At 40.9% G+C, this 13,981-nt stretch overlaps 1 long non-coding RNA gene across 1 annotated transcript in view; it reads right to left on the reverse strand.

Annotated features, from left to right (window-relative positions):
* LOC146181548 (uncharacterized) overlaps window positions 1-13,981 on the reverse strand; it is a 52,629-nt gene that overhangs the window by 6,303 nt on the left and 32,345 nt on the right. Inside the window, exons 2-4 of the long non-coding RNA XR_014700449.1 lie at window positions 12,852-12,890; window positions 7,722-7,760; window positions 2,769-2,823 (exon numbers count right to left, since the gene is read on the reverse strand). This is a non-coding gene — a long non-coding RNA (uncharacterized LOC146181548). The remainder of the gene's footprint in view (window positions 1-2,768; window positions 2,824-7,721; window positions 7,761-12,851; window positions 12,891-13,981) is intronic.

The raw sequence follows: 13,981 nt of genomic DNA on the forward strand, positions 1-13,981 counted from the left end.
CTATCTAGCCAAATCATCACCTAAAGTGCTACATGTTTATGTGCTCGTGAGAGGTCTTGAAAGTAATTCCCCTCTAACTTCCGAAATGGGAAATTATATATGTGTCTGCCGAAACAAAGAGTTATTGTATTGCGAAGGAAATGTCCTTATTCCCAAATGAAGGATGGAGAAGTGGGCGATGGGGAGCCTTCTGAAACGTTCAGGGTCATTCATTGACATCTGGCAAACTCGCGGTATCAGTCCAGAGAATAGAGGTTCCGTCCCTAGTAACATGGAAGAATGGCTAAGAGTACATCTGATCAAGGCTTTGAAGACACCCAAATACTGAGATGAATTGAGAAACTATTCCTAAGAAAATAATATTTTGAGAAAATGTCAGTTTTTATTTCAGTGCCGAAAGATCATCGATGACGATAAAAGTTCTATATTGAGAACTATAATTATAGCCACTTGTACACCGTTTTTAAACACATGGCGGAAAAAAGATCTCTCATCCTGGTCTTACACTGACATCTATCGTTTTACCATTATCTCCTCAATATACCTTCTCGTGGAAATCTAATCGTCACCCTTAACGACGATGGGTTATATATTGTACAGACTGCACGCACTGCGCGCTCCTAACTTCAATTTGAATATGCACATAACTTCAATAACTTGAGTATGTTCCCCGAACCAGCATTGTGTCCTCCGCATTTCTATCGTCTCTCCTATAATTTTCCTTAACACGCTATATTCGCCGCCATTGAAACTGAAGAATTTTCGTGACCCTGCGTCCTTTATTAGGCCTCTTGCAATGAGCGAATAGCCTAATACCTATTACGTATTATCTCCTTAGGGAACGCCCGTTATATTTAGTCGCACATTATTTTATATGTCTCTATAGGGACATTTGTTAAATGTTAATCATAAATTCAGAGCAGCCTACAGCGCGGTGTACCCCGTCCTGAATCTTCTAGCCATTTTGTTTTCTCGAACCAGGTTTACAAATGCTACCTTCTCTACTTAGTTGTTCTGCATAATCATATACAGCTCCGTACTTATTAGTGTTTAGTGAATTTTTTTCCAAGACTATTGGACATAAGGTACTTTTGCATATTAAATTTGAAGCCCACATTTTATATTTCCTACTCTATTGATAATGTTATGAAAGTTTTCACAATGAGCATCGTCGACACCGGTAGATGATCAACCAATGCCAAGCAGAACCCCATACCGAAATTTTGCCAAATAACAACCCTACCCAAAAGTATACAATTAAAAAAAAAAACGGCCATTTGATAGGAGTTTACAAAAATACTGACACCAATCCTTCCAGTTTCTTTTTTCCTAGATATCCCGGCCTGCCAGACAGAAATAACGTCCCGTTAGACATACAAAAACGCTTCGGCCACACCGAAAATGGTATGCGTTTTAGGAATTTTTGAGGCCAATATGGCTGCAACAAAGACGGGTTAAAAAGAGGTTATAGCAACCGCTGGCTAGATTGGTATAATTTAAGGTATCAAAAATACATCATTATTTTAAAACAAATCAAATCTTAGAACTCTCAATGCATATTACTGGAAATAATTTTTCAATTTAATTCAATTTAAAACTAGTAAAATTTAAAAATAATTTACAGCAATTGATGCAGACATTTATAAGAGATTGCTGAGGAGTTTATTTTGCCAACTTCACAGCTATTCACATCGCTCTTGAGCCCCACCCCTATGCGGAATAAAAGAATGTTCGAACATTTTTAAAAACAAGCTGGCATTTTTTCATACTGATCCACTTTCAGTCCCGTTTATTGTGCTTCCTCGAACCATTTTGTTTGCCTTTATCTCAGGGGCTTTCGCATTCAATAGTTATATGAGGACGTCCATCTTGATGGAGTCTATCAACGACACTGAGAGTTGTGGCAATAAAGGTATCCTCAGTCTCAAATATGATGGGAGGAGCCTTGTTTTGAACAATCTTAAGAATCAAGGAGATGCTTTGCAAGCTTATTAGAATTATCTTCGAATTCTTGTTATGCAGATTGGTTTGGCGGTGTCCACGCTCATTAAAATGGATATTCAAACCAAAAAACGAAGGCATGATAAGATCAAGCCTCTTTGAAAAAAGTGATAATAAAAATGCAGAGATACTGTCATAGATTATAACTCCTCTTAACATAGGCTGTTAATAATTGTCGAACGAATGCTTCTTGCTGACAGTGGAGGGAACTGGTAAGGCACAGCAGACGTCAAGGAAAAATCTTGTTTCACAATAGGAACAATTTATTTGGCACATTGTGTGTTTTGTTTGTGTACCCTGTGCGGTTTGAGCACACTTTCCCCTGGCTTGAAGCTCTACTACTCCTCACTGCGCTTATTTTAAATGTGGCATCAAAATTTCAAAACAAGGTGCTCGAACGGAAAGAATACAACTCTAACCTCGAAGAAACGTTGCTGCTTCTAGTAGGGCTGCCAGCATGTTGGGTTCCAAATGATACTCTGCAAATATTGTATAAGTGTTGGCTGGCATGGGCATACCCTTGAAGCACCGTCCCGAAAATGAAGAAACGAGGTTTAAGTATCTAGGCACTCACGCATGTATGTGCAAATGTTATGATTCGGTCTCGTTGTTAACTTTGTCGAGATGCTATTTTTTTAACAGGTAGAATAAGAGATGTTAACGTAGGCAGCTCATCAAAATATACGTTGTGACAAACTTTACAGCATCTCCAGCGCAGACACCGAATGTACCGTTTAGATAATCAGGATTTTGACATTGGTGCTTACCCAAGGACGACAGTATCGATGCTTATTCCTGTGGTTCCGCATAGAATACTTTACTCTGAAAATAGACAATTGGAATAAAGCAGTCGTACCAGCAAATTGGCTGAGCTGCGCCATTGAAGCTCTCAGCTCTTCTATAGAAAAAAACAGCAGCATTACATAATATAATAGCAGCATAATAGCAGCATTACATAATTGAACTGTTCCACAGTAACTTTTTAAGCACCGTTTTGCCTAAATACAAACTATTCACAAAGATATAAAAAAGTGAAGTTTCTATATAAGACGACAATAAAGCGAGGCGAAAGAACCTATTCAAACAGAGCAATGGCACAAACAACCAGCAGTTTATTTTTCGAAATTCAGGTAACAAATACCCCACAACCAAATTTGTGAAACACGTGGAAGAACTGTGTATGGGTCTGAAGCTTGCCTAGCAAAAGGCAGATTCAATCGACTAAATCGCAGCCGACAACAAAAACTGCGAATTAGTTAAGAAAGTTGAAACCTACGACAACAGTTAATAATGCAACCAATAAAAACCAAATACGTAAACATCAGCGGAGTGTCGTAAAACAAAATAAATCATTACATGAGGAGACCGAGTGCATAATTCTAAATTTTAACATATGGTCGCCCATTACTGGCTAAAACAAGAGCATCGCGTGCGCCTTCCACGGAGAAATGTCGGGAAGCTGATTCGCATGTCAAAACCTTTTCGATGAAAAAAGGTTCAATGACTTGCCTTTCTATTTTGTTCTTTCATGTAGCCATGAATTTTGTTTTTGAACTCGGGGACCGAGGAGAATGATGCAGCTGACTGCAGTGATCTTATGTATGTCCCCACTTCTTTTTCAGATATAGGAAGACCACACCACCTCTTACGAAACAGCGCGCACTCCGACTAATCTATACTCTTCCACATGTTACAGGAATCTGGTGCAGTACTCCTGTCCGACACCCTGTGTACTTGATGACACGCTTTATAGTGCAGGCTGTATCTTTCTGCCGGCTCACTATCGAGCAAACCTTGACTAATTTGTATAGAATTGAGAAGACGACTTCTACTGGAAATCTTCCTGCTGCATTCTTGATGTTATGAGAGCTTGTGCATGTACGCAAAACAGTCCAATGTTTCTTTTCAGTCTGCTTCTTTCTTTCTCTACTCTGCCTCACTTTCTGAAGTCAGGCCTCAGACAAGCCGGAAATGAAGAATAGTAAGTAGCCAGCAGTGTACAGAAGTTGAACCTAGGTGTCCATATTGGAATCAAGCATATGTTCTCAGCTCTTTTTGAGGGAGGCCGCATGTGCATTAGTCGCGATGCACGCTTCAGCAGTTTACAATTCTGCTGACAGAAGGCAGGACACCATTGCTAGATCACACTTTGTAGGCACACACAAATTCGCACCCTGAATTAAGCACCACAAGAGAAGTTCCTGAGGCCATGTCAAGTGCAACCGAAACTGACGTCATCCAATAAGTCCACTTTCAATCTTTTGATAACTTGCAGCTTGTGCACCCAGATGCAGTGACTGCGCCTTGCTAAAGCAGCACACAATCCCTACGGACTGTCGCGCGTGCCAATCGCGAAGCTGCCTTCTTCCTGGTCTTATATGGTTTATCTCGTTTTGGAGGAAGACATATCACAAGGGATATTGACCATCTGGTGCCCATAACCCCTAGTCCTACAGCCAGCAGCATCACCAAGTCTCGGCTCAGTTATAAACAGAACCTTCCATGAAACCACATATTGCCAAGAGGAACAGACTCAAACACTTGGCTCAGGTGAAGGATATCGGTAGTCGCAGGCCCTGAGGCTCCCGCAAGACGATCAAGTGCTTATGAACAAAAGGTTCATAACACTTACACGGGGTGGGGGCTCATGAGTACTCTGCCTGGTTGTGCGAGTGAAGCAGTCGCCCTCGCTCTATGCCGCCTAGCTCCTCGTCCGCTCACCTCTTGAAGCAATAACTGTCTCGCGGGGAAGTGTATTGGGGCTGAAGGAATGAATTTCCACTGAAGAATAAAGTGTCTTTCGCATAAGGTATGCAAGTCAGGAGTGTGGAAGGATGAATGCTAGTTGTCTTTGCTACGGTTGAATGGGAATTTTCGCTCGCTGTTCGCATTAGTATTACGTGTTGCTTTTCCATGGAGGTGTGGGAGAGCGTGTAGAGCAGGCGAAAAAAGGCGAAAAAAATAGGTTTGCCGTAGCTAGAGAAATGAGTAAACATGCTCGTTTCTTAATATCAGGTCTGAGGCTAGCTGAGCACTGTTAGTTCAATGTGCGGCTGAACGGTTCAAGGGAGTGCTTTCTGGATTCCTGAAGTGCGCCGGCGTTCATATGAGCACTACGTGGTGGTTCATTGTTCAGCAGACAAGCCCAATATAGTAATATCCGCGAAACGAAACTTGACCTTGTACAAGATCTAGAATCAAAATTTTGGAGTCTGTAAAATGTTCTGAGCATCCTTGCGAGATAGAGCTTGCAAAAAGTATTTTCTTCTAAGCCCCTCCGGGTGATAGAGTGAAGAAGGTGCATTGTTACGGGTGATCAGGAGATTCCGCCATGGCGACAGGCACATTATGACCGTTGCATGCAGCTTCCGGCTTAGCGCTATGATATCTGTACAGTGCCTTTGCTTGGCCTCTGCTGCGCGGGTCATCCTAGAATGTGACTAAATTTTTTAAAAGAAGAGTATTAAGCACTTCTCGTTAGTTTTGCATGGAGACTGTTAAAAGTGCTGGTTTTGTAGCCGATATCCTGACTGAAAGAGTGCAGTTATACCATCCAATAATTTTTTTTTTCATGTGTGCTGTATTGGGCTCCAATCCTTAAGGCATTTCAGCTAAGATAAAGAGCGTTAGGCGAATTATTTGAATTCGTCTAAGAGATTGGATTTTTTTTCTGCTAGTTTATGCACGTTGAGCAAAGTAATTGGATTTAATAATCGGTTTTCCTTCTTAATATCTATTCTCTTCTAGCTGCTATAAAAATAATGGGTGGAAGGGTGCTGTGCAGTCAGAATAATTGCCGCCTTGCCGCCAAATCTTATGTGACAACGATGACCAGGTTTATTACTTTGACTTTAACAAGACAAAGTTCCGAATTCGCGTCATTGAAATTTTCTGTTGCAGTAAATCATTCACACACCCAGAAATTATTTCTTGCTAACATTATTTTTTCACGCTGATGCAACCAGCAGCAGCGACGAGGAGAAAAAATAGACAACACATAAGAGGTTCACCAAACACTACCAGGTGAATTCTTATATATTGCGCTCTCCTTCATACTGTCTTTGACGTAGAGGCATTTTCTCGAATTATACTCTACCAACTTACCCAACGTCACGTTTGGTTTCATTTAAAGATAGCTGCTAGCTTCGTCTTACGGCAATTTCGATTGTATTCTGAATTACAAATCAAATTTGCGCACTGTAGTAGGCTGGATGATGATGCATACTGATGAATAAAACTTCATCCTATCTCTGTCCATGTTGGAAGTTTTGGGGTTCAATCTTCGCAGCGATTCGTTTTGGCGAACTGGAGATTCATGATAAGGAGCAGAATGTTTCATCGTATCTCCCGTTTAAAAAATTTTCAGCGCCATTAAAAAAATCAATGTTTTTATGTTCAACACCGCCTGCAGCGGTGCATTCGCCATCTGTTGTTGACTTGTGCGTCAAGAACACAGATTCTCCAGGAAGTGAGACTGTTGGCGACGAGGGTCGAGGATTTCTTCAAGTGGAAAAGAGAAAACACTAAAAGCAAAAGCTTTCTCCAGTTTCTGACAAAAAATGAGTTACATGACTTTCTGTAGTATGCCTTATGGCAAGTTAGCAAAATAATGTTAAACAAAAACCTCCGTCAAACTTCTCACAAATAACTACATCAATGCTTTTTGTATTCTGGCAGAGGCCGTTCACATTTCAGGCCATCGCTCCCACACAGTCCTGATTAACCTTCCCGGTCAGCCTGTAGATCGAAGTGATATTTGGAAACTAGATAATACAGGTTCTCAGAGCTCACGCTCTTCATGGCAATACACGACGGGCTAGCAATACAGATTTACCAACCCGTGTGTCAGTCACATTGTCTATCATTATCATTAACCTCGACTATTCCCACTGTAGGGTTAGGACATCGATCATAATTTTCAAATTCACCGGGGTCTGTGCGAGCAGCATCGTTTTCGTCCCTACGAACTTCGTAAAGACATCCCCCCCTATTGTTTGTGCGCCATGGCAATGCCCATTACGACTTTCCCAAAAGACGGCTACTAATTAGGATTTGTTAATATATCTATTCAATAAGCTGCCGGTCTCATAGCGTTACATTCAAACCTACCATTTTTCATTCGACGGCTGTCAGTATTTAATCAAAGCACTTGAACTCCATCCGATTCCGCTAGTTATTTCCCTTTCCTGACCAGAATATGCGTCTTTATTTGTCCCAAGTAAAACGGTTCGAACTTTATGCCTCTTTTCGAAGCCACTCAACATACTTTTAGTCTTCTGCATGCTTTTTAAAAGATCTGCATTTTGAACAGGTCTAAGTAGTTAATCATCTTTGAAAGTGATCGCATGAGCTACCCAGTAAAGCAAAGTCATCAGTGAATCTGAGCCATGCTATTGGGTTGGACACTGTAAAGGCTGCGTCGGAATATTACTTGCGGGAAGGAAGAAAAAAAACAGGACCGTGGTGGCGATCGCTGTGAAACACCTACCTTTTAAATTTTCATTTGAAATTCCTTTCATCTAAATGATTCGGCGAAAACTGTGCTGTTATTAGTCTTGCCTTAGGGGTGGATGGGTGGAAGAGGACGAAGAATATCTAATGTCTAAATCAAATGCTGCTTAGAATTACCAACCAGGCTTAGATGCTTCACCATGACACAGAAAAGGTTGAACGAACAAAATTTTCATGCTCAAATGTAATGCCAGAAAACAGGACATTACCGTATTCTTTTTCGCTCCACACGATCAGGTCGTAACGGTCTGCAAACAGAAAGCGCAAAACTCGTAACGTGCATAAAGTGATTACTTTGACATTCGCGTGTAAAAAATGGCTGTAGTTTAGTTCTGGTTAAACCGGGTTGATTGCGTTAGCAATACCTCCGCGGGTGCGTTTTTCATGTAGTATACCTCTTGAAGTAGCTTGAGATGCTTAGCTGTGAATAAAGACATGGCACACAAATGAACGACTCATCTTCATTGAACGACGCCGTGTCCTTGTACGTAATCCCCTGGGAGGAGCTGCTAACTTTGGTCACTCGTTTCACATGGGACGGTTATGTCAGAATCAACATGCCAGGACCCTGGCATTCACGCTACCCCTACAGGCCATTAAGGCACGTTCATACGGCTTCGTTAAAGCCGTATTCGGCTGGGCTGCGGCTCAAGGTCAAGCGTGGTCCTTCCTGAGACTACGCAATAACGCAATGCAAACAGCTTTGTGATGAAGAAAGTTTGAAGTAAGATTATTGTTTATTATTTTCATGGAAATGTATGGTGCGGGCTTACGCGATAGAGCTGCTTGAACTAAGAGAATTCATTTTAATCAGGGCCTTCACACATAAGGTGCATATCATACAGCATATCAACCGGAAGAGATAATGAGCAAAATGATAGCTACAATAGCCTCTAAAATTGATAAGCGAATTCTTCACATAAAGAATCATCTATCTAAGCACATTATTAGTTTCTAACCGATTCTCCTGAAGCGATATGTCAAATGTAAAGCTTTTTCTAGCCTGCTGTTTAACTAAGCGGTCAATATTCACTTCTCTAAACAACTAAGCAAATACTGTTCCCTCTAATTAAATATGTTTATCTGTGTTGGCCAGGTATGAAAAAAGAGCTTATTGGCTGGTGGATAGGTGTGCTAAAAGATATAACAAGACAAAACCTCACTGAAACATTTGTCCTTAATTGCTCCACTCAATTCTGCTTAAAGTGCAGCTCAGGAGGGTTTCGAGCCTCTAAATTCTTGTGAAAGTTTAGTGAGGGGCTTTCTCTACCAAAACCCACTCCACCAAATTTGGACGCTGTGCATTAGTTCCTTCGTGCGCAGCTTGATCTCAAAATGTGAAAATTGTACAGCCTCATTTCAGATAGTTTTGCGTGCGGCACTGCTTTTGTGGCGTCAGAAAACATATACAAGTTTCTGCCTGCTTCCTCGTGGTAAAGAAATTTTGAGCCCTGTATGATGCTTTCACAATGTTGCATGTATAGCTTCTTGATGTTCAGACTTTATTTCCTCTATACAACGTGCGAGCGAGTGTTTTCCATATACTTTATGTGAAATCACTGTCTCGTCAACTGAAACATCATATCTGGCCATGAAACGTAGAAATCTTTGAATATAGTCACCCCTTATACATAGTAATTATTGATTACGAAAAAGCATTTGACACAGGCAAAACGTCAGCAGGCATACAGGCATTGCAAAATGGGGGTGTAGATGAGTAGTGCATGAAAGTACAGTAGGATATCTGCAGTGGCTGCAAAACATTCACAACTCTCCATAATGAAATAAATGAAATTCCCACAATGAAAGGAGACGTGATCTGCTCATTACTATTCGCAGCTTGCCAACAGGAAGTATTCCGAGACATAGACTGAGAAATACTAGTAAAGCAGGTTGATAAAAAATACCTCAGTTCTCTGCAAATACTGATGAATGCCATTATACGTAAGTCAGGGTATGAATTGCAAAGTATGATTGGTGACCTAGACAGAAAAAACTGAAAATTAGGTGTAAAAATTAATATGCCGAAAAATAAATAAAACTCATCTGTGCCAGAAAGGAACAGTAATTTACAATAAGCAGCGAGACACTGCAAGTGGTAGGCAAATGTGGTGACTTAGGACAGGTACTCAATGAGATCAGAACAATGAAAGAGAAATGATTGGACGAATAAAATTAGGATAAAGCACACGAGCCAAGTACTCGAAGATTATCTCCAGCATAGCAGCTTTACCAATATCGCTCGATAGAGAGGTATATACTGTTCATCTTACGTGGGCTCAACAATGGGAAGTAAACCTGAAGGCTAACGAAACATGTTCTGCTTAAGCTGAGGACAACGCTGAGAGCTATGGAGCAATGTAATAGAGAATGATAGGCGCAACATTAAGAAGTGGGAAACGTGCAGAATGGACCACAGTAATAACTTCAGTAAATAACATTTTAGTAGATTTCAACAAGAAGATGAAGAAATGTGCATGGACGGGAACGGGAATGCAGTTTAAGGAGACGGTAGCCAATGATAGGTGAGGCTAAATAACAAACTGGATTCCAAGGCGGGGAAAGCGTATGGTATGAGACGGCAGAAAGCTAAGTGGGTGGATTAGGTTAAGTTTGTAGGCGTCGAGTGCATGGAGCATGCTCAGTAGGGGATTGTTGGTGTAATATGGGTATGGCATTTGCCCTTATGTGGGCATAATCCGGATAATGATTATAGCGTACCTACAGGGGGGAGGAACTGCCCAGAAATAAGCGACAAAACAGCAACAGTATCGTTCCAGGTGTACTCTAAGTAAATTGTAGCCAGATGGAGACCAAGGCAAAGTTTTTCGCATAGTCAAAGCAGAGCGCGAGTTTCGCTGTTAAGCTCAACTCTCCTTCTTGGTCGTTGTGGCATCGAGGGGAAACAACGTAATATGTTTTAATGACTTATAAGGTGCTTCATCGACACGTGTATGTGGCAGATCAGGAACGCGGTCGTTTACGCAAAGGAGCCTCGTCGTAATATGTCACCGCTCTCAACTCTGCTTTGTTTCGTATTGTGAAATTTCATACATAGTCGCATTGCCACACTGGCGAACAGCCGTTCTTTCGGAGCTGGTCAGCGTCACATTTACTAGTTGAAAGGACTACATTTCGTTTGACGGACCGATTTTCAACGGCCTGGGTGCTCTTCCGCCTAGGTGTCTCTCAATCTCAAACCTGATGACAATAAGATTCCGTATTTAAAAGATTTGTTTATTTTCAAATCGTGCTTCACAGCATGAATTTGTTGCTAAAAGCCTGCAAATTGCTCACTGTATAAAATCTACAGGCTAAATTCGACCACTAAAGTACAGGATGACTGGAGCTCTTGAAGGATTTTGTGTGAGATGCATACTAGGTTGTTTTAGGAAGCAGATGACCGCATACGTATATGCCCTTTTCATTTCTGCAGTTTGGAGCTCACATATTTACACTCCAAATAGCAGTTAGGTTGTTTGGACTCTATACTTGGATCGCACCTTTAATTTTTTAACTTACCGCTAATGGTATCATGTATTCTTTATTTCATCAAACTTCGCTCTTAACAGCTTTTTTCACGAAAGGGAATAACGCGTGGATGTGATTGTTCCTACATCTGTTCATTTGAAATTGTCCAAACATGTCCGTAATGATAAAATACTGAATCACAATAACAGCATACAGATTTCCTCATCCTCATCATCATCATCGGCCTGGTTATACCCACTTCAGGGCGAACGCTTCTCCTATATTACTCCAATTACCCAGGTCCTGATATAGCTGCACTCACCTGACCCCTGCGAATTTCTTTACCGCATCCGCCCAGCTAACTTTCTGCCGCCCACTGCTACGGTTTCCTTCTCTTGCAATCCAGTTTGTTGCCCTGAGCGACCATTGGGTATCTTCTCCTCTCACTACTTGTCCTGTACATGCCCAATTATTCGTTTTGATTTTCAGTAGAATGTCAGTAACTTAAGTTATTTCTCTGACACACTCTGCACGTATCCTATCTCTTAATGTTACCCCTACCATTTTGCCTTCCATAGCCCTCCGGGTAGGCCTCAACTTAAGTAGAACCCTCTTTGTAAGCCTCCACGTTTCAGCCCCACAGCTGAGTACAGGGATGCAACTGTTGCATACTTTCCACTTGAGCGATACCGGTAAGCTGCTAGTCATAATCTGAGAGTGCCGGCCAACTGCGCTCCATCCCAATCTTATTCTACTTGTTATTTCCCTTTCGTGGTCCCGATCTGAGGTTACCAGCTGTCCTAAGCAGACACATTCGCCTGCTAATTCCAGTGCTCCGCTACCTAACGTAAACTGCTGTCCCTTCCAGAGGCCGTTTAACAATACCTTAGTCTTCTGAATATTGACTTTTAAGCCTTCCATTCTACGTTTCCTGTCTAGGACATGAATAATTCGTTGCAGTTTATCCCCAGATTTACATACCGAGGTAATCTCATCAGGAAATCGCAGATTACTGATATTCTTTATCTACCCTTATCCCTAAATGCTCCCAATCCAAGTCTGAATACTTCTAAGCAAGCTGTGAATATTACTGAGGCGATCGTGTCTCTTTGCCTCACAACTTTGTTTAAAGAAATTTTGTTACTTTCTTTATGCAGTACTATGGTTGCTGTGCAGCCGAGATATACGAGTATATCTCCCAGCAGCCTGATTACACAATGCCTGCATGACCGTAGAGGTTTCTATTGAATCAAGCGCTTTTCGTAATCAATGCTATGTATAAGAGCTGGTTTTATTCCGAGCATTTTTCTATCACCACATTGATGGAAGGGATATGATCCATAGTAAAGTACCTTTCCGAAAACATGCTTGATCTTTTGCTTGGTGGCAGTCTAAGGTTACCCTGATTCTATTAGCAATTACCTTGGTAAATACCTAATACGTAACAGAGAGTAAGCTGATTTGTCTGTAATTTTTCAAGTCCTTAGAGTCCCCTTTCCTCATACCGAACTCAAAGAAATGTCATAACGTCTCATATACTTTTTTATACATTAAATGATGTTTCTAGGAGATCGTAGGACTTTTATACAAGTTTAGAGTGTGTTTATTATCAAAAAACAAATACACGGGTTTTTTGATATCTCGTTTTTTCCGGTACTGAGTCCTTGCATCAGAATGCGTCAGCGACAGTTGTGGTGCTATGAACGGAGTCAATGAGGCTTACAGCAGAAGGTGATCATTGAAAATAGAACAGCTCATTGTAATACTTCTAAACGTTCTAACCCGAATGAGGTCCTTAATCATGAAACAATAAAACGTATGGACTGCATTTCAATGCTAAGTAGTTGAGTCATAAATAATGACATTACCTTCCTGTTTTTCGCTGCCCAATATCATCAGGTTGAGATCTGCAAAACAGAAAAATAATAAAGAATTTGAAGAAGTGCCTAAAAACACTTCACTTGATTTTCCCACAACCAAGCGGCTTACGGCGCCGCAGCTGGAAACTTAGTTCTTACTAGTTTTCAGACAGTCTCCCAGGTCAACTGAAGCAGTTGCTTCAAACAAAAAAAAAATCATCTTAAGCCTGGTCAATAAACTCAATAATATATCCCTCAGCGAAGCACTAGCAAAAATAAATATAGAAAATATTAATTCAAAATGCCTCCAAAATCCATATGCGTTGGTTTTGCAGAAGGAACAATCTAAGGAAAGTGATTTGTTAATGAACGGTTCTCTTATGCACGCTGTCCCTAATGTTTCGCTGTTTCTTTGACATGGTAATCTTAACAGCCAATCATTCTTTCCGTAACGAAATAGGTAAATATTGTTCCAGGCTGCAGATACTTCTAGTGAGGAATAGGCGTGTAACATAAAAAGAATCAAAACTTCTAAATTTGAATGGCCGACTCAGTTCTGCTTAGTGTTATCTCATGCTTTCTGTCCACACCATAGCAGAACAGCGCTGCAGAAGAATACACAAAACTTCTGCTTAGACTTTCCTTGTGAGCTCTATGCTTTCGGAGAAAGATATTCGAAGTACCTGCTTTAATCCCTGCAACGAACTTGAATTCATTACGGAAGGATTAGTGGAAGTGCTGGTTAATAATACTTATAGCTGTGAGTTTCATTGTAGCCGCAAAACATTATATTATCTTCATTCCCTTTAGATAAGCGTTAAAGCAGCGACTAAAATTAAGCAGTTCAATCGGGAAGCCACTTGCATAGTTGGAGCAGTATACGCGTTAATATAATTCGAAATATCATTTCCCGTTACAAGGAGGTCTCAGTAAATACTTTATTGTATATGGCTCCGCGCAAACCCGGTGCCTCAACTTTTTATGATTGAGGGATGAAGCAGTAAAGAGAGATTTTTTAGGAGTTTAGGAGACAAGAATTATCCGGGACGTTTTTCGCACATTGGGGTTTGTGGAGAGAGATTTGAATTTTGTGTTCACTGTATTCTATTGAATTTCCCAGGTATGAAATTTCTTCTCCG

Source organism: Amblyomma maculatum, chromosome 8, assembly GCF_055883805.1.
Source record: "Amblyomma maculatum isolate TAMU_Amacu chromosome 8, ASM5588380v1, whole genome shotgun sequence".
Taxonomy (NCBI): Eukaryota; Metazoa; Arthropoda; class Arachnida; order Ixodida; family Ixodidae; genus Amblyomma; species Amblyomma maculatum.